Here is a 24,618-nt window from a genome sequence, read left to right on the forward strand (position 1 = left end):
TCCTTGAGTCCTAGCAGTGGATTCTTGAGTCCTAGCAGTGGATCATTGAGTTCTAGCACTGGATCCTTGAGTCCTAGCAGTGGATCCTTGAGTCCTAGCAGTGGATTCTTGAGTCCTAGCAGTGGATCATTGAGTTCTAGCACTGGATCCTTGAGTCCTAGCAGTGCATCCTTGAGTCCTAGCAGTGGATCCTTGAGTCCTAGCAGTGGATTCTTGAGTCCTAGCAGTGGATCATTGAGTTCTAGCACTGGATCCTTGAGTCCTAGCAGTGGATCATTGAGTTCTAGCACTGGATCCTTGAGTCCTAGCAGTGCATCCTTGAGTTCTAGCAGTGGATTCTTGAGTCCCAGCTGTGGATCCTTGAGTCCTAGTAGTGGATCCTTGAGTCTTAGCAGTGCATCCTTGAGTTCTAATAGTGGATCCTTGAGTTCTAGCAGTGGATTCTTGAGTCCCAGCTGTGGATCCTTGAGTCCTAGTAGTGGATCCTTGAGTCTTAGCAGTGGATTCTTGAGTCTTAGCAGTGGATTTTGAGTCCTAGCAGTAGATCCTTGAGTCCCAGCAGTGGATCCTTGGGTTCTAGTAGTGGATCCTTGAGTCCCAGCAGTGGATCCTTGAGTCCTAGTAGTGGATCCTTGAGTCTTAGCAGTGCATCCTTGAGTCCCAGCAGTGGATCCTTGAGTCCTAGCAGTGCATCCTTGAGTTCTAGCAGTGGATTCTTGAGTCCCAGCTGTGGATCCTTGAGTCCTAGTAGTGGATCCTTGAGTCTTAGCAGTGCATCCTTGAGTTCTAATAGTGGATCCTTGAGTTCTAGTAGTGGATCCTTGAGTTCTAGTAGTGGATCCTTGAGTCCTAGCAGTGCATCCTTGAGTTCTAGCAGTGGATTCTTGAGTCCCAGCAGTGGATCCTTGAGTCCTAGTAATGGATCCTTGAGTCTTAGCAGTGGATTCTTGAGTCTTAGCAGTGGATTTTGAGTCCTAGCAGTAGATCCTTGAGTCCCAGCAGTGGATCCTTGGGTTCTAGTAGTGGATCTTTGAGTCCCAGCAGTGGATCCTTGAGTCCTAGTAGTGGATCCTTGAGTCTTAGCAGTGCATCCTTGAGTTCTAGCAGTGGATTCTTGAGTCTTAGCAGTAGATCCTTGAGTCCTAGCAGTAGATCCTTGAGTCCTAGTAGTGGATCCTTGAGTCCCAGCAGTGGATCCTTGAGTCCTAGGAGTAGATCCTTGAGTCCTAGCAGTGGATTCTTGAGTCTTAGCAGTAGATCCTTGAGTCCTAGCAGTAGATCCTTGAGTCCTAGCAGTGGATCCTTGAGACCTAGCATGAGATATTTGTGTCCTAGCACTTGGTCCATAGGTCCTAATGAATTTGTGTATCATAATTATAAGAACTAGAATTAGATCTTTGGGTCCTAGTACTGGATACTTTGATCCTATTGGTGGATCCTTGTCTCCTAATATTGGATTTTTTTTGTCCTTGAAGTGGATCCTTGTGTCCTACTAGTAAATCATGTATAATCATTCAGAAAAACTAGATGTAGAGCACAGAGCACATAATATGATGTCGTCATGTAAGTCTAGTTCCAGCGCTACTATAAATACTGTTAATGATATCACCTGTGTGGCCACACCCACTGCGTGTGATGTCATAATCTGGGCATATCATTTGAGGCTGATTTTTATTATTTATTTCATCATCCACCTTCTGGAGATCTTCATAATTTGGTTAGTTTCCGTCATCATTTGGTTTTGGTCATCTACGGGTGATTTCTAATTCTTGTTATTTGCTATTTGTTTGAATTGTGACATAGTTTCATATAAACAAAAAGTTATTTAGATTTGTAATTTACTTCTATTTAAAAATATCCAGTCTTCCAGTACTTATCAGCTGCTGTATGTCCTGCAGGAAGTGGTGTTTCTCTCCAGTCTGACACAGTGCTCTCTGCTGCCACCTCTGTCCATGTCAGGAACTGTACAGAGCAGCAGAGGTTTTCTATGGGGATTTGCTGCTGCTCTGGACAGTTCCTGACATGGACAGAGGTGGCAGCAGAGAGCATTGTGTCAGACTGGAGAAAATACACCACTTCCTGCAGGACATACAGCAGCTGATAAGTACAGGAAGGCTGGAGATTTTTAAATGGCAGTAAATTACAAATGTATAATATAACCTTCTGAAACCAGTTGATATGAAAGAAAAAGATTTTTGCTGGAGTTCCCCTTTAAGGCTGGCTTCACACTACGTATATTTGAGGCTGTATAGCAACCAAAACCAGGAGTGGATTAAAAACACAGAAAGGATCTGTTCACATAATGTTGTAACTGAGTGGATGGCCGTCATTTAATGGCAAATATTTGCTGTTATTTTAAAACAACGGCTGTTATATTGAAATAATGGCCGTTATTTACCGTTATATGGCGGCCATCCACTCAATTTCACCATTGTGTGACCAGATCCTTTCTGTGTTTTTAATCCACTCCTGGTTTTGGTTGCTATGAGGACCTGTCATGAGGACCAAATACTGCCTGTAATATACTGTGTGTGAACGCAGCCTTATGGGAGGGCACCTGTGTACCTGATGCCTCCATAGCGGCACAGTCTGCATGTATGATAGCGCCCTCCATGGCCTCGGTCTCATAGGCTATACTGGATAGTTGTATAATAAATAACGAGCAGCATATGTTCCCATCTCCATATCACAATTTATTAGTGTTTGGAGATAGAAGTTGAGGGGAGAACACGGCCGCCCCAGCTCCTATGTACAACAGAAGTCTGACACCATGAGATTCTCTCTTCATTATGCAGCTCCACCGCCCGCACTCCCTCTTGACCCCATCAGTTCTATAGCACCGGCTGCTAATCTAACTCTTTGGTTTCAGCATTTTTGTCTTCATCAGTCAACAGGTTTGTAATGGTTTGATCGGGTGTTTGTGATATCCCGTCTGCGCGGCGCATTAATAAGGAGCATAGAAATGAGATGCACAGCCAGTTAGCACTGAACCTCCGACCCCAAAGTCATTAAATCCGTGGGCTGACAAAGTTACAACTAATTACCGTGGATGCCCAATTACTTATGTATTCTTTTGGGAGAAGGGAAGACCAGGAGCGCCGCTTTGTTCACAAAGTGTTTTTCTTTTGCTCTCTGCAATATTGACAATTTTGCATTAACTATTTTGGTTGGGTATAAAGTCAGCTGACCCCTCCGACACCGGCATTAGGAAAGCGCATCAATCTGCCAGGCGCCCCCCCCCCCCCCCCCCCCCACCTGCAAGAGAACGCCGCACAAACTGTACAAAGTGGCTCCATACCTGATACTTTTCTAATTAGGGAAGATTTGGAGGTTTTGCTTTTCCTTCTTCCCGGAGTCTTCGCTGTAGATGTGACCTTTGTTTTACACGACCTGCGGAGCTGCATCCTGCATTATACACCACAAAGGAACCCGAATCACACAAAATAATCGCATAGGAGGAAACCTTGTTTTTTCAGTCTTAATCCTGTATACTAATCTATTTTACCAAATACACTTTTTTTTTTTTATAGCAACAATTTTTTAAAAATCCACATTTGGGTCTTTGGCTTTCTGGTTTTCGCTTCTCTCTGTAATTGTCTGCCAGCAGTAGGTGACTACAATGTGCCATTAGGTATATCCCATTAAGATTTCTACATGAATAGACTGGCATTTGGGGATGTTGATAGTACCCCTCAACAACATCCGCTGTACATGTATGGCAGTTGCTGGGAGTTATGTAGTGGGGTCTGCCCAATATGTAATGGGGCCTTCTGTGTATTACAGCTGACACCTGCAGAGCCACTCCCTCTAAGCCCGATCCTGCTCATTTAACCGTTCTTTCTGTGTCATCTAGGTGGTCAGAGACGTGAGGTGCAGGGAGGCAGGGGATTTCTTCATAAGCTGAATGCAGTAATATTTTCAGTAGTAAAAAAATAAAATAAATATAAAAAAATCCCCAATATTAGGAATCAAACATACACAAAAAACACACGCAAAAAATAATAATCATTGAAATCATCATCAAGCTACAACTACAAACTAAAACTCAAGCAGCAAAATATACATATAATTGTGTTTTTTTTTTGTTTTTTTTTGCACAATTTCATCCCATGCTGTTTTATGGTTTCTGGAATAAAACAGCAACTTCTCCTGCATGAAATAAGCGCTCACATGGCACTGCCGAGCAAAAAATAAAAACACTGGGGGACATTTATAAAGACCATGGTACGCCAGTCTTAAAGCCTTGCCCCCATGTACCCATTCTTCTTAGTAAAGCCGGTGGGACCTGTGCCTGCCGCCAGCCCTGGAGCAGGTGTAGACTTCTGCATGACGGACACTTGTTTGCAGGCATTAGCCATTATAACATAGGTGCAGAGCGGGAGGATACGGCTGATGTACGCCATGGAAGAGGTAAGAATCTGTGCCTTTCCCATAGCGTACGCCAGGGGCACAGCTTTCATATATGTGCCCCTTTGTGGTTACTAGAATGCATGGAAGACAATATTTGAGGAAAGTAGGACAAGTGATTATATTGTATTAGTGATCAGTGAATTTATGTCAAAAACAGGAGTGGCTGCTCCTGTACTGCTGTCGTATCTGCTGCTCGTCTGGCCAATCAGTTCTTCCTCTGAAGAATTCACATGATCACTTTAGTGAGTAGTATGCTACCCCGCAAGTACAGGTACAGGAAAGTCCCTACAGGGGCGGTCTTGGCATTTCTGGGGCCCCAAGCAAAGTCATGTCTGGGGCTCCCCCATGCCCCCCCTCCTCGACATGCGCTGCCCCCCCCCCCCCCCAGTAGTCTCTTATAACCCTCCTACCACCATACAGAGATTACATATCACCTCAAAACTACTCTGAACAAAACAGGAAGATATTACCAATGATGCCATAACATAATACTGCCACACCATGACCCCTATCACTACAGACCCTATAACAGAGTGCAGTTACATCCAGTGACTTACAGGAGGCGTCTTCTCTGATCAGCGTCTTTTACTTTTTTTCCTTTCTCTCTCCATCCAGCGTGGGCCACCTTGAAGTCTTCTCCCGGCTGGTAATCTTCCCTCCAGAATCTGTCAGAGAAATATTTTAGGCTCCAACACATCCAGTAGTTAGGTCCCCTGTACCCCTATATAGTAGTTACGCCCCTCTGTGCCCCCACAGATTAAAGGTGTCCCTGTGCCCCCACTTAATAATTAGGTATGTTCTGTGCCCCAGTATAGTAGTGAGGCATATAGGCACTTCTGTGCAGTCCCAATGTAATTAAGACCACTGTGTGCTGCCCCCAGTTATATAGACCCCTTGTGCGCTGCCGACAGTAGTAAATACCACTTGTGTGCTGCCCCCTGTAGTATATACCTCTTGTGTGCTGTCCCCAGTGGTATATAGACCCCCCTGTGTGCTCCCGCAGTTATATATAGACCTGTGTGATCACCCAGTTATACATAGCCCCCCTGTGTGCTCCCCCAGTATACTATATAGACCCCCTGTGTGCTTCTCTCAGTCGTATATACCCGTGTGCTCCCCCCAGTTGTATATACCCCCCGTGTGCTGCCCCCAGTTGTATATACCCCGTGTGCTGCCCCCAGTTTTATATAGCCTCCCTGTGAGCTCCCCCACTTGTATATAGCCCCCCTGTGTGCTCCCCCTTATATAGCCCCCCTGTGAGCTCCCCCACTTGTATATAGCCCCCTGTGAGCTCCCCCACTTGTATATAGCCCCCTGTGAGCTCCCCCACTTGTATATAGCCCCCTGTGAGCTCCCCCACTTGTATATAGCCCCCTGTGAGCTCCCCCACTTGTATATATCCCCCTGTGTGCTCTCGTTTATATAGCCCCCTGTGCGCTCCCCCCGTTTATATAGCCCCCGTGCACTACCCCACTTATATAGAGCCCCCCTGTTTATATAGCCCCACTGTGCGCTCCCCCGTTTATATAGCCCCCCACTTTGTGCTCCCCCCGTTTATATAGCCCCCCTGTGCGCTCCTCCGTTTATATAGCCCCCTGTGTGCTCCCCCCGTTTATATAGCCCCCCTGTGCGCTCCCCCCATTTATATAGCCCCCCTGTGCGCTCCCCCGTTTATATAGCCCCCTGTGCGCTCCCCCCGTTTATATAGCCCCCCTGTGCGCTCCCCCGTTTATATAGCCCCCTGTGCGCTCCCCCCGTTTATATAGCCCCCTGTGTGCTCCCCCCGTTTATATAGCCCCCCTGTGCGCTCCCCCGTTTATATAGCCCCCCTGTGCGCTCCCCCCCGTTTATATAGCCCCCCTGTGCGCTCCCCCCGTTTATATAGCCCCCCTGTGCGCTCCCCCCGTTTATATAGCCCCCTGTGCCCTCCCCCTGTTTATATAGGCCCCCTGTGCGCTCCCCCCGTTTATATAGCCCCCTGTGCGCTCCCCCCGTTTATATAGCCCCCTGTGCGCTCCCCCCGTTTATATAGCCCCCTGTGCGCTCCCCCTGTTTATATAGCCCCCCTGTGCGCTCCCCCCGTTTATATAGCCACCTGTGCGCTCCCCTGTTTATATAGGCCCCCTGTGCGCTCCCCCCGTTTATATAGCCCCCCTGTGCGCTCCCCCCGTTTATATAGCCCCCCTGTGCGCTCCCCCCGTTTATATAGCCCCCTGTGCGCTCCCCCTGTTTATATAGGCCCCCTGTGCGCTCCCCCCGTTTATATAGCCCCCTGTGCTCTCCCCCCGTTTATATAGCCCCCTGTGCGCTCCCCCCGTTTATATAGCCCCCTGTGCGCTCCCCCCGTTTATATAGCCCCCTGTGCGCTCCCCCTGTTTATATAGCCCCCCTGTGCGCTCCCCCCGTTTATATAGCCCCCCTGTGCGCTCCTCCCGTTTTATATAGGCCCCCTATATATAACACACACAAAAAAACAAAAAAAAACATTTTTACTCACCTGGGTCCGGCGTCTCCTCTTCTCTTCTCGTCTCTTCCCTCTTGTGGCCGCGGGAAGTGTTTCCCCTGCGGTCACATAAGGCCGCTCTCCCGTTGTCATGGCACCGGCGCTCCAGTGACGCCTCGAGCGCCGGCACCAGAGACACAGAGCGGCCTCTTGTGACCGCAGGGAAAACACTTCCTGCGGCCACAAGAGTGACTGACAGGGAGGGAGCCAATGGCTCCTGCCCTGTCAGTGCCGCTGCTGCCTTTAACTATGTGCGCTCGTTACGAGCGCACATAGTTAGCCGCAGCGGTTTTGTGCACCAGAGCGGGGCCCCCCTGGATGTCGGGGGCCCCACGCAATTGCGTGGTATTCGTGGTGCCCAAGACCGCTACTGAGTCCCTGCCCAGGGTCTAACAAGAGATATGACTTCCTCTTTCTCTCATCAGAAGAACTGGAGCAAACTTTACTCCCATGCCATACATAATGATATTTGTATTAGTATATCTGTTATTTGTTTGATATCATTGTATATGGTAGCTTGTACAATGTTGTTGTAAGTTTGAAGCCCAAAGGAAGGGTAATCCTCCAGCCATGGTTTCCTAAAGGTTTCCTCCCCAGGGTTTTTTTTTTTTTGTGCTGGTGTGGTGCACTCCTTGGTGCAGCGAGTAAAGGGCCAAATCTGATCAAATTTGATGGCCAAATTGAGAAAAACCTCCCGGAATGAATCTTGGTGACTCACTAATTTTTATGCTATGTTCACACAACATATGTTTTGTATATATCATGCGATTTGCAACAACGGCCTGATTTATACAAATCATATGTTGTATGTAAATGAATGAAATCCCGTCCGGAGGGTATACACATAGTATACGCTCCAGCCAGGATTCCAACTGACTGCTCTGGCAGCACTCTGCATTGTGTGCAGTGGTGAATTGGGATGCGGGCGCATCCGAATTCACCAGAAATGAAGATCATCCAGCTGGTACTGCAGTACCGGTCGGGATGAGTTTCAATAACATCGGCCATTCTGTGACCCATCCGGGTCACAGAATGGCCAGTGTTATATGTGGTGTAAACTTGGCCCTACATGTTGTTCATACAGCAGTAACTAGTCCTTATCCAATCCATATTGGCACTAGTCAGAAATGTAAAAATGTCAGCAATATCAGTTGTAGCCAGTGTATTCAGTCCTCAACCCAAGAAGATGAAGAAATAAATAATAGAAATCCCTTCCAGCTCCATCACAATGATGTAGACGACTGCTGATCCGATGGCTTAAAGCAACCAGAGTAGTTCTGTGTGTAGATAACAAATTTACTTTACGTCTTTGCCCACTGCAGTAATGTCCATTCTCTAAAGTCAACACTGAAATGTTTGCACATGAACAAATTCTATCAAACCTTTAAATTGACTTCACTTTAAAGATTTAATCCGCGCTTTAACAAGGACAAAAGTTATCTGATCTTACGGGGGAAAAATGAACGATAGTAAATGAAAGCCACAACCGGCCACAGATGAATAATTTCTTCACAAATTGTTGTGGCTTCCTTATCGTGTCTGAAGTCTTAAAATGTTAACTGAGCAAACACTTCCTTCACGCAGCTCGACTAAAGAACACGTTCTGAAACCGTAACGAGATCGTCCCCCAAAAGAAGGAAAAATCTCACACAAGTCGTTTTCTTTCCCGAGTCGTTAAAACTTCTTTTTGTTTTTGTTATTACAGTTGCAGATTGGCGCCGGCACTGTCATCACGGTAGCATTGTCCTTTTTTAAAAAATTCCACCTGGTTCCCGCACTCAGCGCTGTTCTTTAGCTGTGCACCGGGGGCTGTTGGCCTATTTTCTAGGTAGAAATTGAGACCCCCATAAAGAAAAGGTGGAGGGAGTTATAGACACTGCAGTCTTGCCTCTATGGTGATATAAATTTAAACACAGAGAGTCCTTTAGAGGAATATTGGGGTTTAGCAACAGATATCACTTCCTTTGTCACCTCTCTCTTTCTCTCATCAGAAGAACTGAAGCTTTACTTTACTTTCCTGCCCTGCATGATACCTGTATTATTTTATCTATTTGCTTGATATTGTCATTGTAAAGTGTAAAATGTTGTTGTAAATTTGAAGACCAGGGGAAGGGTAATCCTTCAGCCATGGTTCCCTAGAAGTTTCCTCCACAGAGGGTTTTTCCTTTTTCTGAGTGTTGGAGGATGACTCTTAGTGAGTCGTTCATAGCTTTTACCTGGACATGTAGTTTTCACCTATATGTTAATGGCATTGAACAAAAAAAAAAACATATTGACAAAAGAGGATGTCATAATTATGTATGAAGGTGTTACATATAGCATAGAAATAAACTATTACAGATTTGGTTTGGCAGTTGGTAACGTCATCCAGTGGCGGGCACAGTGGTTAAGTGCAGATGTGAGAGTCTTCATAAGGCTCATTAGTGCCCTATAGTGTACTGGCTCTGCTTTATTGCTGTCTTGCCGGGTGCTATATGTCACCCACCTGGGAATCTCAATAGCCTCGCACTACACCTGACTCCTGGAATTTAAGTAAAGTTGTGGACATTTTGACACCAAGAAAGAGTTTTTTGCATGTACAGTATACAGCAGTCTATGTTTACTGTAGATGTGGTTAGTCTAAGAGAAGGCGAGTATCCATCCCATTCCCAAAAGTCATGTCTACATTCAATATACACACTGATTATTTTTCATGATACGTTCACTTTAAATACTACTAAAAGAAAAATGTAGACGGAAAGGTACTCAAGTAGCATTTTTCCTCCTCATGTTGGAACCGTCCCGAGTCTAACACCGGTCACATTCCTTCCACTCATTCTCCATTTGAATTTTAATACAGAAACTGATGCTTTTTACTTGTAAAATTCCCATCCTTTCATAAGAAGAAGGAACATCCAAATAGATCTAATTTACATGATGGCCCTATTAGGTAACACCTTCTCCACTCTCGTATTTGTCACACACTATAGAAGGTCCTTCTGCTTTCAAATAGAATATCATTTGCATCCATTTTCCTGATAGCGTTGCCTGAAAGTCTTCATATTGGTGCTCAAGGTTCTGGTGAGGTTGCCTTTTATTTCAACTTTGTATTTCAGTGAATTCTATGAAATGGAACAGGATAAAATTAAATTAAACTTCTGCAACTTACTCAGCGGCTTTAATTGCAGAATATATTAGGGTTGTGGTTGTCACTTCCAAACGTTAGTGTTAAAAAAAGTCTTCTGATCTGGACAGTTGACCAATCCAACCAGGTCAGTATATGAATGACTGATGAAGTGGGATCCCTAGACAATAGGATCTCCATGGATGTTCTGTGCAGGCTTTTCACCTACACTATGAAGTCATGATAGGCCAATATGTGTCCATGCATCTAACCAAGCTTTTCCAATACCAAACTCTTTTGTGCTTGGCCTGTTGTACCTCTTGGAGCAGGTGGTGCCATTCAAGTATACAAGTATACGCTCCCTCTAAACCAAACTCCATTACCTTCTCTATATTGATCAGGGGTAGGAACCTGAATCACCTGTCTACATGCTGGTGATGCTTCCATTTTGAGGAGGCTTCGGCTTGTCTACTACGAGATTTCTTCTTGAGTTTTCTTCTCTGTGAAGAAGAGTACATTTGCACTCGTCTAAACAAAAAAAATTGCCAGGACACATTAGACCCTTCTAGGTCCACTTAAAATACTGCAAGGCTTGACCTATAGAAATTTCGAGAAACATAAACCCTCTCAGACTCTGACACTTGGCTGTTTCACACTCGTAGGTCTCCCTCTTGAGTAGCATCTACTTCTATAGGATTAGGGTTTGGCCATTTCCCCCACTAATGAGCCCTCTTTAGCCCCTATCAGGTGACTTTAGGTTCCAACATCCTTCTTTTTGTTTGTTTCCATTACGTCACCCATAATAATCAGGATGTATAGCGGTAACCAGTATCTGTAAGAAGAAGAAGAAGAAGAAGAACCTCTAAAGATGTTCCCAAGGTCAAGAAAACATCTCCCAATGATAACATCCCATATTAATGCGCTTTATTGTTGCTTTTTTAACCCTCTCTTTCTTCTCCAGAGGAGACAGATTATTTCAGTGTCTCTGCTTACTAAGGATCATGCGGTGATATTGCCGCCTAACCGCTGCGGTTTTACATATCTCTCTATTATATCTGTAATATTTGTTCTTTTTAGTAGTTAGATTTCTTTAATCTGAGATTTCAAGGAGAAGAGAAAGTCTTCTGTGACTTTTATTTTTCCATTATTTTTCTTTTGAGGACTACAAAGCTCGCCACCTGTTTTGCAAAAGAAGATGCAATTCTTCTCATAAGCCAAACGGCAGGCTTTAAACTCGTGGTGACACCGGGAGGATATTTTCACTTCAGATGCGAGGGGGGGGGGGGGGGGAGGCGCATGGTAATGTATAATTTCTGTTGCTTTTATGAACGATACAGGATGAAGAGTTTAGTGTTAAAATGCATTTCCCTCGAGAAGCACCACACGTAACATAATATATTCCTCACATCCTATGGAAACAATATTTTGTTTATTCTCTCAAAGTTCTCATCGGTTCTGAGAAGATTGTGAAGTAAGTCCTCATCATCATCCTGGAGAACAAGTCTACTCAACATTTCTAGTAATGATGGACAGCAGCCAACATGTTGGCCATCAATGCCCCTCAGGGGTCATCAGCTTTCCTAGAACCTTGAATGACATCTCTACTCAGGGCAGCGATACATCCACCATTACTCTTACACAAAGGTATGCTCTGTATTGCCACCACTGTGGGGTCAAGAGAGAATTACATTTTGATATTCAGGATATCAGGGGCCCAATGGAAAAATGAGATGGGCCACCACAATCTAATGACAGGATATAGACAGTACGGATAATGGCATTCTATATTATAGAAACCCACCTAGTAAGGTTAAATAACAGAAGGCAACAACCTTGTTGTCTTCTACAGGTAACGGCTCCCAATTGGCCGCCTTGACCTCTGGACCCTATAGAAGCTGCTATGGCCAGTGTTACCCCCATCAGAATTTCCCATTCAGCCTCAGCTAGCCAAAACTTGTAAGCTCCTCTGAGCATCAGAGATTGGGGTAATGGTTGATTTTATAGACGGGCAAATACCCAGTATAGTGTGGGGTCAAGTGGCAGCCTGGGAGGGGTGAGGTATTGGCACCATCCATTCTGCTTTAGCGACCTCCATTCCTCGGTTGGGTCTAGGGTACAGACGCCAGCAGTCTGCCTTTCTACTATTCCCATTGAAGGATATCGCAACCTACTTTACACCAACCGTCAGAAGGGATTTGTCTATAGAGACATTTGCTTCCAATGAGTAAAACGTGTGACCAAATGTGTCTTACAAAAATCTGAAATTGGGTATAGATGCAATGTGAGCAATCTATTAATCCTATACATAGCTGTTCCCGTTGAGTGTTGCAGCCTGATGTGTATTGTACTATGTCAGTGCCCGAGGCAGGCCATCTCAGCCATTGTTAAGAGTCCCGCTAACATTTCTGCCTGAAGACTGCACCAATTGTGTACAGGAGCCCGAGGCCAACACTAGCTGTTTGCTGCAGCCCGAGGCCATGAGCTCATCTGCATCACAGCAATACTACTGCTAAGGTCTGCAACTAGGCCCTGAATATAAATGCCTACCTTTGCAAGTCCTATAGAATCTTAATCTAGATAACATTTAGCCATTAATGGATTCCTTTGAGACTTTAATTCTCCCATCACCTTTTCTGTCAAATAATAAGCGGGTGACAGACGTATCAGATGTCGTGGCTGAGCCGCAATGTGCTCGGCGAGCTTCTCAAACCGCAGAACTAATGACTGATAATTAATCTGCTCAACTTTTAGAAAACACGGTGACAAGGATTTCTCTCATTCTCAAAGGTTACATATTAAATTCTCTCTTAATCGGAGTCCTGACGTATCGGACCGTTTAACGTGATTTTCTTACCATATTCATAGCGGTATAGAGGCAAGGTTGTGCGCACAGCGGCAGATTCCAACAATCAGGAGATATATAAGATGATGAAAGATATAACATATCAGTTAGTAGAATATATATTTAAAGGACAAAGAGTGTGTTGTTCTGTGTCTATCCATATGCAGTGACTACTAATCTGCTTGTTAGCTTTGCTGTGTAGACTGGGACACCATGAGCAGAGTCATTTCATAACCATTAGAGGCATATAATAACAGCTCCATTATATCTTTGAAGGATTCAAACCTTCAGGTATCAGACCTTACAGTAATAAACGTACTCAGGATTAGATAAAATGAATCTGTAATGTAATGTAATTTACTAGCAGAGTTTGGCCAATCCTGAGAATCATTCCTGAATTTTGTACAAAAAAATCGTTACAAAATGTCAAATTAGGGATTATATATATATATATATATATATATATATATATATATATATATGAAGCATAGTTACATAAAAAGCTCATAGCTCATGTGACAACTTTGCTGAGTAGACTAGGATAGGATGAGCAGAGTCATCTCATTACTATTGTGGATATTGAATTGCTAACGGCCTAGGTAAGGCAGAATTTTCACCTTATACAGATAGACAAGGCTATGGTATATATGTGGTGACCCTTTAACCCTCTAGTCTCTGGTGAGGAGCCGTAATCCATTTCCTGGGGACGGGTATAATCTATGACGTTCTCTGACATCCATCAGCTGCCATAAAGCGCTCACACCCTGCTGTGATTTCAACATGGCAACTACTAGAAAAGTTATAAAAAATAGTAAAACTATTAATAGAAAACGATTAAAACAGAAAACAGGAATCCTTTTCTACAGACTGACATCTAACCATAGAGACACTTTCCATAGGTGACGGCATAAAGCAAGGTTGATGAGCATCTACAACTGGATTAACCCACCAGCGGCCAATCAGTGTCCTCCTCCATGTTTTCTTAGTGTGAGGAGATCTAACAATTATAGGTCTATTGTCTCTTGGGATGCATTATGATAAAGATATTGCAATGTACAACCATTTGTTATAATGTATTGTGTGAGAGATATAGAGGCACTAACCCCCATCTGCTGCTTAGTGTCACTATCTGTTGCCCTTGGTTACGGCCCACCAGGCAGCCGCTTTCCTCTGTCGCACATGATCAGTTCAATCCCAGTCACATGATCTGTCCCATTAGTACTGGCAGTTGGTTTTCTCTTCACATGCAGCAAGGGGGATTGTGGGAAAGTGTCTGCATTGTTGCCTGGCAACCACAGGGTCACAGTTCAGAGAGGTAACCAGGAAGTGATCAGATATGGTACACATCTGATTAAACTGTCTTTGCTTTGTGACACCGTCCCTTTGAGTTCTTTTGACTATAATGGAGCCCTATTGCTTATGTATTAGCCTGTGTTCACACATAGTTTTTAATTAGTGCTAATCAGCACTATTTTTGCCACAATTCCATCCAAATTACTGCAAAAATATCGCTATTTTACCATGAATTGCGCAATTTGGGAACATAGCCTTAAGAAACAAATTTTGGGGGCTATACAGGGGCTCGATGTGACACCAGTGCTGAGCACCTCCGCGAACCATGTGACACCAGCACGGAGCCGCTCCGGGAACCATGTGACACCTCTGAGAACCATGTGACACCAGTGCGGAGCCTCTCCGGGAACCATGTGACACTTCCGGGAACCATGTGACACCTCCGTAAGCCATATGAAACCAGTGCGGAGCCTCTCTGGGAACCATGTGACACTTCCAGGCAGGGCCGCTGATAGGGCAGTACAACTGGTACTGCCGTATGGGGCCCAGACCCTAAGAGACATGGGGGGGGCCCGCCGGCCGCCGCCCCCCGTCCGCTACGCTAGGGGGGCCCGCACGGCCCCCCTTGCCACTTGTTTTTGAGCATCCCGGGAAGCTGCGGCCGCGCAGCTACTCGAGATGCACTGATCGCTTTGATGTTCCGCCCGCACAGTGAGCGGGCGGAACATTAAAGCGATCAGAATACAGGAGCAGGACCTGTCAGCGTCCTCCTCCTGTATTCTCTCCCATAGGCTGCCGGCACTTCATACCAGCAGCCTATGGGAGGCCGGGACGTGACCTCTCCGGCAGGCGTGATCATGTGACGTCATCACGTCTGCCGGAAGTCCCGTCCCTGCGGCTCGCAAGATGGAGCCCGAAGAGGAGGAGGAGAGCTGCTGCCTGCACAGCGCGGATTAGGTGAGTAGGATGTTTGTTTTTTTAGGGGCACCTCTGGGGGCATTATTAGTATATGGGGGCACCTCTGGGGGCATTATTAGTATATTGGGGCACCTCTGGTGGCATTATTAGTGTATGGGGGCACCTCTGGGGGCATTATTAGTATATGGGGGCACCTCTGGGGGCATTATTAGTATATGGGGGCACCTCTGGGGGCAGTATTAGTATATGGGGGCACCTCTGGGGGCATTATTAGTGTATGGGGGCACCTCTGGGGGCAGTATTAGTATATGGGGGCACCTCTGGGGGCATTATTGGTCTACGGGGGCACCTCTGGGGGCATTATTAGTATATGGGGGCACCTCTGGGGGCATTATTAGTATATGGGGGGAACCTCTGGGGGCATTATTAGTGTATGGGGGCACCTCTGGGGGCATTATTAGTGTATGGGGGCACCTCTGGGGGCATTATTAGTATATGGGGGCACCTCTGGGGGCATTATTAGTATATGGGGGCACCTCTGGGGGCATTATTAGTATATGGGGGGAACCTCTGGGGGCATTATTAGTGTATGGGGGCACCTCTGGGGGCATTATTAGTATATGGGGGCACCTCTGGGGGCATTATTAGTGTATGGGGGCACCTCTGGGGGCATTATTAGTATATGGGGGCACCTCTGGGGGCATTATTAGTATATGGGGGGAACCTCTGGGGGCATTATTAGTGTATGGGGGCACCTCTGGGGGCATTATTAGTGTATGGGGGCACCTCTGGGGGCATTATTAGTATATGGGGGCACCTCTGGGGGCATTATTAGTATATGGGGGCACCTCTGGGGGCATTATTAGTGTATGGGGGCACCTCTGGGGGCATTATTAGTTCATGGGGGCACCTCTGGGGGCATTATTAGTATATGGGGGGAACCTCTGAGGGCATTATTAGTGTATGGGGGCACCTCTGGGGGCATTATTAGTGTATGGGGCACCTCTGGGGGCATTATTAGTATATGGGGGCACCTCTGGGGGCATTATTAGTATATGGGGGGACCTCTGGGGGCATTATTAGTTCATGGGGGCACATCTGGGGGCATTATTAGTATATGGGGGCACCTCTGGGGCATTATTAGTATATGGGGGTACCTCTGGGGACATTATTAGTTCATGAGGGCACCTCTGGGGGCATTATTAGTATATGGGGGCACCTCTGGGGGCATTATTAGTTCATGGGGGCACCTCTGGGGGCATTATTAGTATATGGGGGCACCTCTGGGGGCATTATTAGTTCATGGGGGCATCTCTGGGGGCATTATTAACTCATGGGGGCATCTCTGGGGGCATTATTAGTGTATGGGGGTACCTCTAGGGGCATTATTAGTTCATGGGGGCCACCTCTGGGGGAATTATTAGTTCATGGGGGTACCTCTAGGGGCATTATTAGCTCAGGGGGGCACAGCAGGGAATCCTACATACAGGGGGCACAGCAGGGGATCCTACATACAGGGGGCACAGCAGGGAATCCTACATAAAGGGGGCACAGCAGGGGATCCTACATAAAGGGGGCACAGCAGGGGATCCTACATACAGGGGGCACAGCAGGGGATCCTACATACAGGGGGCACAGCAGGGAATCCTACATACAGGGGCACAGCAGGGGATCCTACATACAGGGGGCACAGCAGGGGATCCCACATACAGGGGGCACAGCAGGGGATCCTACATACAGGGGGCACAGCGGGGGATCCCACATACAGGGGGCACCCCACACAGCGCAGTTACTATGGGAGCCTACAGGAGGGAGAAAGGGAAGGAAGTTGCTAGAAATGTGCGGAGCCTAAATTGTTTGTCTCGCAGGTTCTGAAAAGATGAAACATATCTGGAAGGAATCATCCTGGAGGTCTGGGCCGGATGGAGAGGAAAAGGGAAAGTGACGCCTCAGATCAAAGAAGACGTCACCTGTGAGTCCCTGTATGACACTTTTCTTATTTTGTAGAACATCATTTAGTAGGGGCGCCCCGAGGTGACAGCTACTACATTATCTGTACTCAGAGATATCACTGTGTTATCTGTGCTGTTACATAGGACTGCAGGTGACTACTACATTATCTGTACTCAGAGATATCACTGTGTTATCTGTGGTGTTACATAGGACTGCAGGTGACATCTACATTATCTGTACTCAGAGATATCACTGTGTTATCTGTGCTGTTACATAGGACTGCAGGTGACTACTACATAATCTGTACTCAGAGGGATTTTACTGTGTTATCTGTGCTGTTACATAGGACTGCAGGTGACATCTACTACATGATCTATACTCAGAGATATCACTGTGTTATCTGTGCTGTTACATAGGACTGCAGGTGAAATCTACTACATTATCTGTACTCAGAGATACCACTGTGTTATGTGGTGTTACATAGGACTGCAGGTGATATCAGGTGATTTCTCCAGGTTGCAGAAGTTCAAACTTCATCGTGCCCTGTTGTGCTGGTGTCTGTATGTGTGTATACATGTGTGCTGGTGTCTGTATACATGTGTGCTGGTGTCTGTATACATGTGTGCTGGTGTCTGTATGTGTGTATACATGTGTGCTGGTGTCTGTATACATGTGTGCTGGTGTCTGTGTGTGAGATCAATTCTAGAGAACTGGCTCATATTCCCCATTTTCCCCAGTGGCTTAAAATGTAACCTCTGTTATACAGTTATAGAATTGTAGAACCTAAATGTGAACAAGGTGCAATTCAAATAGACACTTACTTGTATAGCTGCCTCTTGTGCTCTGTATGCAGTGCATTATATTCACCCCTGCAACGTACAATTTATAGCGTGTCTACAAGCCCAGCGGGGCTCATTATGATGGAGACTAAAACTTATACAAGAGTGGGGTCGGGGTTCCCCTGTATTCAGAATGCTGGTGAGTGCTCGGCAATGCCCCGTCTGGGATTATTGAATTTCGAGGGTCTATGCAGAGCAGGATAAAGACACCTCTGCTGCACAAACAGGATCTCCTAGAAAGCGTTCTCACCGCCATGTATTCGCTATCACTGGCTTGGGTGAGCTAAACTAGTCTGCCTGGGGGGGGGTGTGATTTGTATATGCTCACTAACATGGAACAGCCTCACTTGTAGACACGCTATAAATTGTACGTTGCAGGGGTGGATATAATGCACTGCATACAGAGCACAAGAGGCAGCTATACAAGTAAGTGTCTGTATGGTGACATTTACATTGCACCTTGTTCACATTTAGTTTCTACAATCTTATAACTGTATAACAGAGGTTACATTTTAAGCCACTGGGAAAAATGGGGAATATGAGCCAGTTCTCTAGAATTGATCTGAACCAAATTATACCTCCCAGCAAGGCGTGGGGCCAACACACTATTTTTTTTATTATTAATGTGGGGGGCCCAGACACTTTGGTTGTATGGGGCCCCGAAATTCCTGATGGCGGCCCTGCTTCCGGGAACCATGTGACACCTCCGGGAACCATGTGACACCAGTGCGGAGTTCTTCTGGGAACCATGTAACACCTCTTGGAACTACGTGACACCTCTGGGAACCATGTGACACCTCTGGGAACCATGTGACACCAGTGTGGAGCCCCTCCAGGAACCATGTGACACCTCTGGGAACCATGTGACTTCTCCAGGAGCGATGTGACACCTTCGGGAACCCACCTGTTTGCTCTCCATATTTGCGGCTTTGTTTAGACCTCTTTTTGCCCCTTGGAATAGATTTGTGTTTGGGTTGAATCTCATGCGATTTGCTCCATATTAAGCAGGAAACCTTTGTTCCTGTCTCTGTTGCAGATAATATATTCTCTCCGTGTTTTGAAGCAGTTGAAATAGTTTTATGGTCTCTAAGCAAGAAAACCTGATAAACAATCAAAGGGAACAAAGTGATGCCGTCCCCAGCTCCTCCATATCCTGAGACATATGGGCTCCGGGGGGGGGATGGTAATATACAGCCCTGCTGCCATATAGGCTCCGGGGGGGGGGGGGGGGATGGTAATATACAGCCCTGCTGCCATATAGGCTCCGGGGGGGGGGGGGGGGATGGTAATATACAGCCCTGCTGCCATATAGGCTCCGGGGGGGGGGGATGGTAATATACAGCCCTGCTGCCATATAGGCTCCGGGGGGGGGGGGGGGGGGGATGGTAATATACAGCCCTGCTGCCATATAGGCTCCGGGGGGGGGGGGGGGATGGTAATATACAGCCCTGCTGCCATATAGGCTCCGGGGGGGGGGGGGGGATGGTAATATACAGCCCTGCTGCCATATAGGCTCCGGGGGGGGGGGATGGTAATATACAGCCCTGCTGCCATATAGGCTCCGGGGGGGGGGGGGATGGTAATATACAGCCCTGCTGCCATATAGGCTCCGGGGGGGAGGGGGATGGTAATATACAGCCCTGCTGCCATATAGGCTCCGGGGGGGGGGGGGGATGGTAATATACAGCCCTGCTGCCATATAGGCTCCGGGGGGGGGGGGGGGGGGGGGGGGGATGGTAATATACAGCCCTGCTGTCATATAGGCTCCGGGGAGGGGGGAGGATGGTAATATACAGCCCTGCTGCCATATAGGCTCCGGGGGGAGGGGGATGGGAATATACAGCCCTGCTGCCATATAGGCTCCGGGGGGGGGGGGGGGATGGTAATATACAGCCGTGCTGCCATATAGGCTCCGGGGGGGGGGGGGGATGGTAATATACAGCCCTGCTGCCATATAGGCTCCGGGGGGGAGGGGGGAGGATGGTAATATACAGCCCTGCTGCCATATAGGCTCCGGGGGGGGGGGATGGTAATATACAGCCCTGCTGCCATATAGGCTCCGGGGGGGGGGGGGGGGATGGTAATATACAGCCCGGCTACCATATAGGCTCCGGGGGGGAGGGGGGAGGATGGTAATATACAGCCCTGCTGCCATATAGGCTCCGGGGGGGAGGGGGGAGGATGGTAATATACAGCCCTGCTGCCATATAGGCTCCGGGGGGGGGGGGGGGGATGGTAATATACAGCCCTGCTGCCATATAGGCTCCGGGGGGAGGATGGTAATATACAGCCCTGCTGCCATATAGGCTCCGTGGGGGGGGGGGATGGTAATATACAGCCCTGCTGCCATATAGGCTCCGGGGGGGGGGGAGGGGGGGTAATATACAGCCCTGCTGCCATATAGGCTCCGGGGGGGGGGGGGGGGGATGGTAATATACAGCCCTGCTGCCATATAGGCTCCGGGGGGGAGGGGGGATGGTAATATACGGCCCTGCTGCCATATAGGCTCCGGGGGGGGGGAGGGGGGGTAATATACAGCCCTGCTGCCATATAGGCTCCGGGGGGGGGGGGGGGGATGGTAATATACAGCCCTGCTGCCATATAGGCTCCGGGGGGGGGGGGATGGTAATATACAGCCCTGCTGCCATATAGGCTCCGGGGGGGGGGGGGATGGTAATATACAGCCCTGCTGCCATATAGGCTCGGGGGGGGGGGGGGGGATGGTAATATACAGCCCTGCTGCCATATAGGCTCCGGGGGGAGGATGGTAATATACAGCCCTGCTGCCATATAGGCTCCGGGGGGGGGGGGGGATGGTAATATACAGCCCTGCTGCCATATAGGCTCCGGGGGGGGGGGATGGTAATATACAGCCCTGCTGCCATATAGGCTCCGGGGGGAGGATGGTAATATACAGCCCTGCTGCCATATAGGCTCCGGGGGGGGGATGGTAATATACAGCCCTGCTGCCATATAGGCTCCGGGGGGGGGGGGGATGGTAATATACAGCCCCTGCTACCATATAGGCTCCGGGGGGGGGGATTGGTAATATACAGCCCGGCTGCCATATAGGCTCCGGGGGGGGGGGGATGGTAATATACAGCCCTGCTGCCATATAGGCTCCGGGGGGGAGGGGGATGGTAATGTACAGCCCTGCTGCTATATAGGCTCCGGGGGGGGGGGATGGTAATATACAGCCCTGCTGCCATATAGGCTCCGGGGGGGAGGGGGATGGTAATATACAGCCCTGCTGCCATATAGGCTTCGGGGGGGGGGGGGATGGGAATATACAGCCCTGCTGCCATATAGGCTCCGGGGGGGGGGGGGGATGGTAATATACAGCCCTGCTGCCATATAGGCTCCGGGGGGAGGATGGTAATATACAGCCCTGCTACCATATAGGCTCCGGGGGGAGGATGGTAATATACAGCCCTGCTGCCATATAGGCTCCGGGGGGGGGGGGGGATGGTAATATACAGCCCTGCTGACATATAGGCTCCGGGGGGGGGGGGGGATGGTAATATACAGCCCTGCTGACATATAGGCTCCGGGGGGGGGGGGGGGATGGTAATATACAGCCCTGCTACCATATAGGCTCCGGGGGGGGGGGATGGTAATATACAGCCCTGCTGCCATATAGGCTCCTGGGGGGGGGGATGGTAATATACAGCCCTGCTGCCATATAGGCTCCGGGGGGGAGGGGGATGGTAATATACAGCCCTGCTGCCATATAGGCTCCGGGGGGGGGATGGTAATATACAGCCCTGCTGCCATATAGGCTCCGGGGGGGAGGGGGATGGTAATATACAGCCCTGCTGCCATATAGGCTCCGGGGGGGGGATGGTAATATACAGCCCTGCTGCCATATAGGCTTCGGGGGGGGGGGGGGGATGGGAATATACAGCCCTGCTGCCATATAGGCTCCGGGGGGGGGGGGGGATGGTAATATACAGCCCTGCTGCCATATAGGCTCCGGGGGGAGGATGGTAATATACAGCCCTGCTGCCATATAGGCTCCGGGGGGGGATGGTAATATACAGCCCTGCTGCCATATAGGCTCCGGGGGGAGGATGGTAATATACAGCCCTGCTGCCATATAAGCAGATTCACCTGTTGTGGATTTTCCACCCTCACAGTCTCTTTTTTTTCTTCTAACTTTTGAAGGAAATTTATTGAACAGAACAAGAAGCAGATTAACCGTGAAATATATCAGGATTTTACTTAAACAACAGAGCAATTTATAAAAAACAAAAAAACACACGAAAAGATATAAAAAATTGAGAAAAAATAGTAAAACATGTAGTGCACAGTGAACAATGGTTAAATTAGAACAGCTCCAAAATCCCTCATCCTGCTGAGGTTATTACCATTCGGTGTTATGGAGAGGTAGTCTTTCAGAAAACCGACGTTAATGAGAAGAATTGTCCTTTCACCTAAACTAAACTGGAGCTCATCGTTTAAATGCATGTGAAATCATTACCAGCCCTCACCGCCTGCAGACACACTACTTGGCTGGAGAGAAAAAATTACTTGGATTTCTGCCAGGATTGCTGGGGGGGGGGGCAGATTTTTGTTCTCTTTTTCTAAAGCTAGCTAAAAATAAAAATTAAAAAAAAAAAGAAAAACATTTTACCCACAATGTGTTTTCAGATTTAAAATAAAGTTAAGTAGAAAAGATGATTAAAATGTGAGGTCTATAAAATATCAGGAGAATTCAGGAAAGGACTTTCAGCGCCAAACCTTGCTAGCCTCCCAGATAATTAGCAAACTCTGAATTGTAGTAATGTCATATTATTACGATTATTTATTTGTTGCCTTTGTATCTGCATTTTATTAAAATTACTGTAGTTCATTCACAATGAAAAAAATTACCAAAATTGTATAGGTATTTTAAAGTTTCCTATATACCTTAGTATCTTTCCCACAATTCCATTGTCAATCTTGTGCACTCAGTTTAGCTTTTCTGTGAATATAAATGTATGGTACAAATAGCAAGCCCAGTACATAACTATGGTACCAGAACCATGCACAGTAAATACAAATGGTACTAGAACCAGTAGATACAGTAATTAGAATAGCAGAACCATGTGCAATAATAAAATATGGTACAAGAACTAAGCTAAATAATTAACTTGGATACTATGACCATGCACAATAATTAAATATGGTACAAGAACCAAGCTCAATAATTACATATGGTTTAACAAACAAGCTCAATAATTTACTTGGGTACCAGAACCATGCACAATGAAATGTGGGGCAAAAAACAAACAAACAAACAAACAAAAAAAACTCTATGAGAATAAGAACCATTGGCAATAGAATAATATAGCACTAGAACCAAATTTAAGTGAGTAACTAGGGTACCAGAACTATACACAATGACATATAGTTCATAAAACCAACCGACCGGCCACGGAACCCCTACTGGAAGTCATTTGTGATGACGTCACAACTTGGGGGGAAATACCTGGCTAATGGACAGCCCGCTCATCCGATCAGTGACTGAAGCGGCATCCTGCCCCAATCACTGACTGGCTAGTCAGCTGGGCCATCACATCGGCAGCAGAAGGGTTAAAGAGGTATTCTAGTCCCAGCATTATACACAGGATTGGGGATAACATGCTGATCAGCAGTGGGTCTGATCCTTTGGACTCCCACTGATCAATGGGGCTGTTGAATAAATGGAGAGTAAGCCACATGTGCACTCTTGGGGTCCCAGAGGTCAGACCTCCACCTGATAGCATGTCTTGTATCCTGTGGATAACATGCTGGGATGGAAATACCCCTTAAATATTTTGGCACTAACTGAGATTGGGGATATTGTACCCCTCTATCCTGACAAAATTAGGGGGTCCCAAAGGCCTAACCCTACTTATATGACCTGTATGGTTAATCGTATACAAAACTGGGAGGAAAAAATAAAAAATTGCAGTTTAAAAATGCCGCAGAACAGATACAATAGATTTTCATGGCTGACCACCATGCTTCACAACAAGTCATCTCATAGCGTTCTTCCACTTTGACAGGGAGACCTCCTTTCTTCTCCCACCTCCCCCTCCCTCATTATGTTCTGACAAAAAAAAAGTGACAAACGCAGCCCTGTTTTGAGCGGTTGTCACTTGCTAGCCTCCTCTGCGTTGGCCATTACATGTGTAGGTGACATTACCTGGTGTAGAACATAAAGCGTGAATATTGCCGGAGGGTGGAATTGCTCATTAGTGTAAAACAATAGAACATCTATTAGTTCTTGTGAGTAACATAAATAATAATAATAACGATAATAGAAGTAAACGTTAACAATAAAAAGACAAAAATAACCGCACTCCAAAAAAGGGAGACTGATTCAATAATAACAGAAAGGAATTAGTCATCGCCATTGGCGGCCTATCTACATATCTCAAACAATAAACTTCCATCGTTAAGTGTCATTACAAATGATTATTAATTAGGGCGAGGTAAAAGGAGACAACGAGATTACCGGGCGGCCATTAATCACCCAGGTTTCCTTCACTCTGACACCGAGAGGCTTTAATTAAAGATACATTTGCTCTCATTAAAACCAGATAAAATGGCTCCTCGTCGGCGCTCCGCCCGCCCGCTATCACTCTATTTTCTTACATCTGCAAGAAGTCATTTAAATAAACATTATACAAGCAGGACGAGCTGATTTGATATTAATGTAGTCGCGCACTTAGAAATCCCATTTGATGCTGATATGAAAGTGCAGGACGACTGGCGTCCCGGATTTAATGTA

General features: G+C 47.0%; 1 long non-coding RNA gene across 1 annotated transcript; it reads right to left on the reverse strand.

The window, feature by feature from the left end:
* Positions 1-3,299: 3,299 nt before the first annotated feature.
* LOC138802721 (uncharacterized) lies at positions 3,300-14,073 on the reverse strand. Its single transcript, XR_011364804.1, has 3 exons — positions 13,962-14,073; positions 13,476-13,648; positions 3,300-3,398 (listed from the first exon to the last, which is right to left on the reverse strand). It is a non-coding gene; the product is annotated as an uncharacterized lncRNA (long non-coding RNA).
* Positions 14,074-24,618: the final 10,545 nt, after the last annotated feature.

The sequence above is a fragment of the Dendropsophus ebraccatus genome, chromosome 10 (genome assembly GCF_027789765.1).
Source record: "Dendropsophus ebraccatus isolate aDenEbr1 chromosome 10, aDenEbr1.pat, whole genome shotgun sequence".
Classification (NCBI taxonomy): Eukaryota; Metazoa; Chordata; class Amphibia; order Anura; family Hylidae; genus Dendropsophus; species Dendropsophus ebraccatus.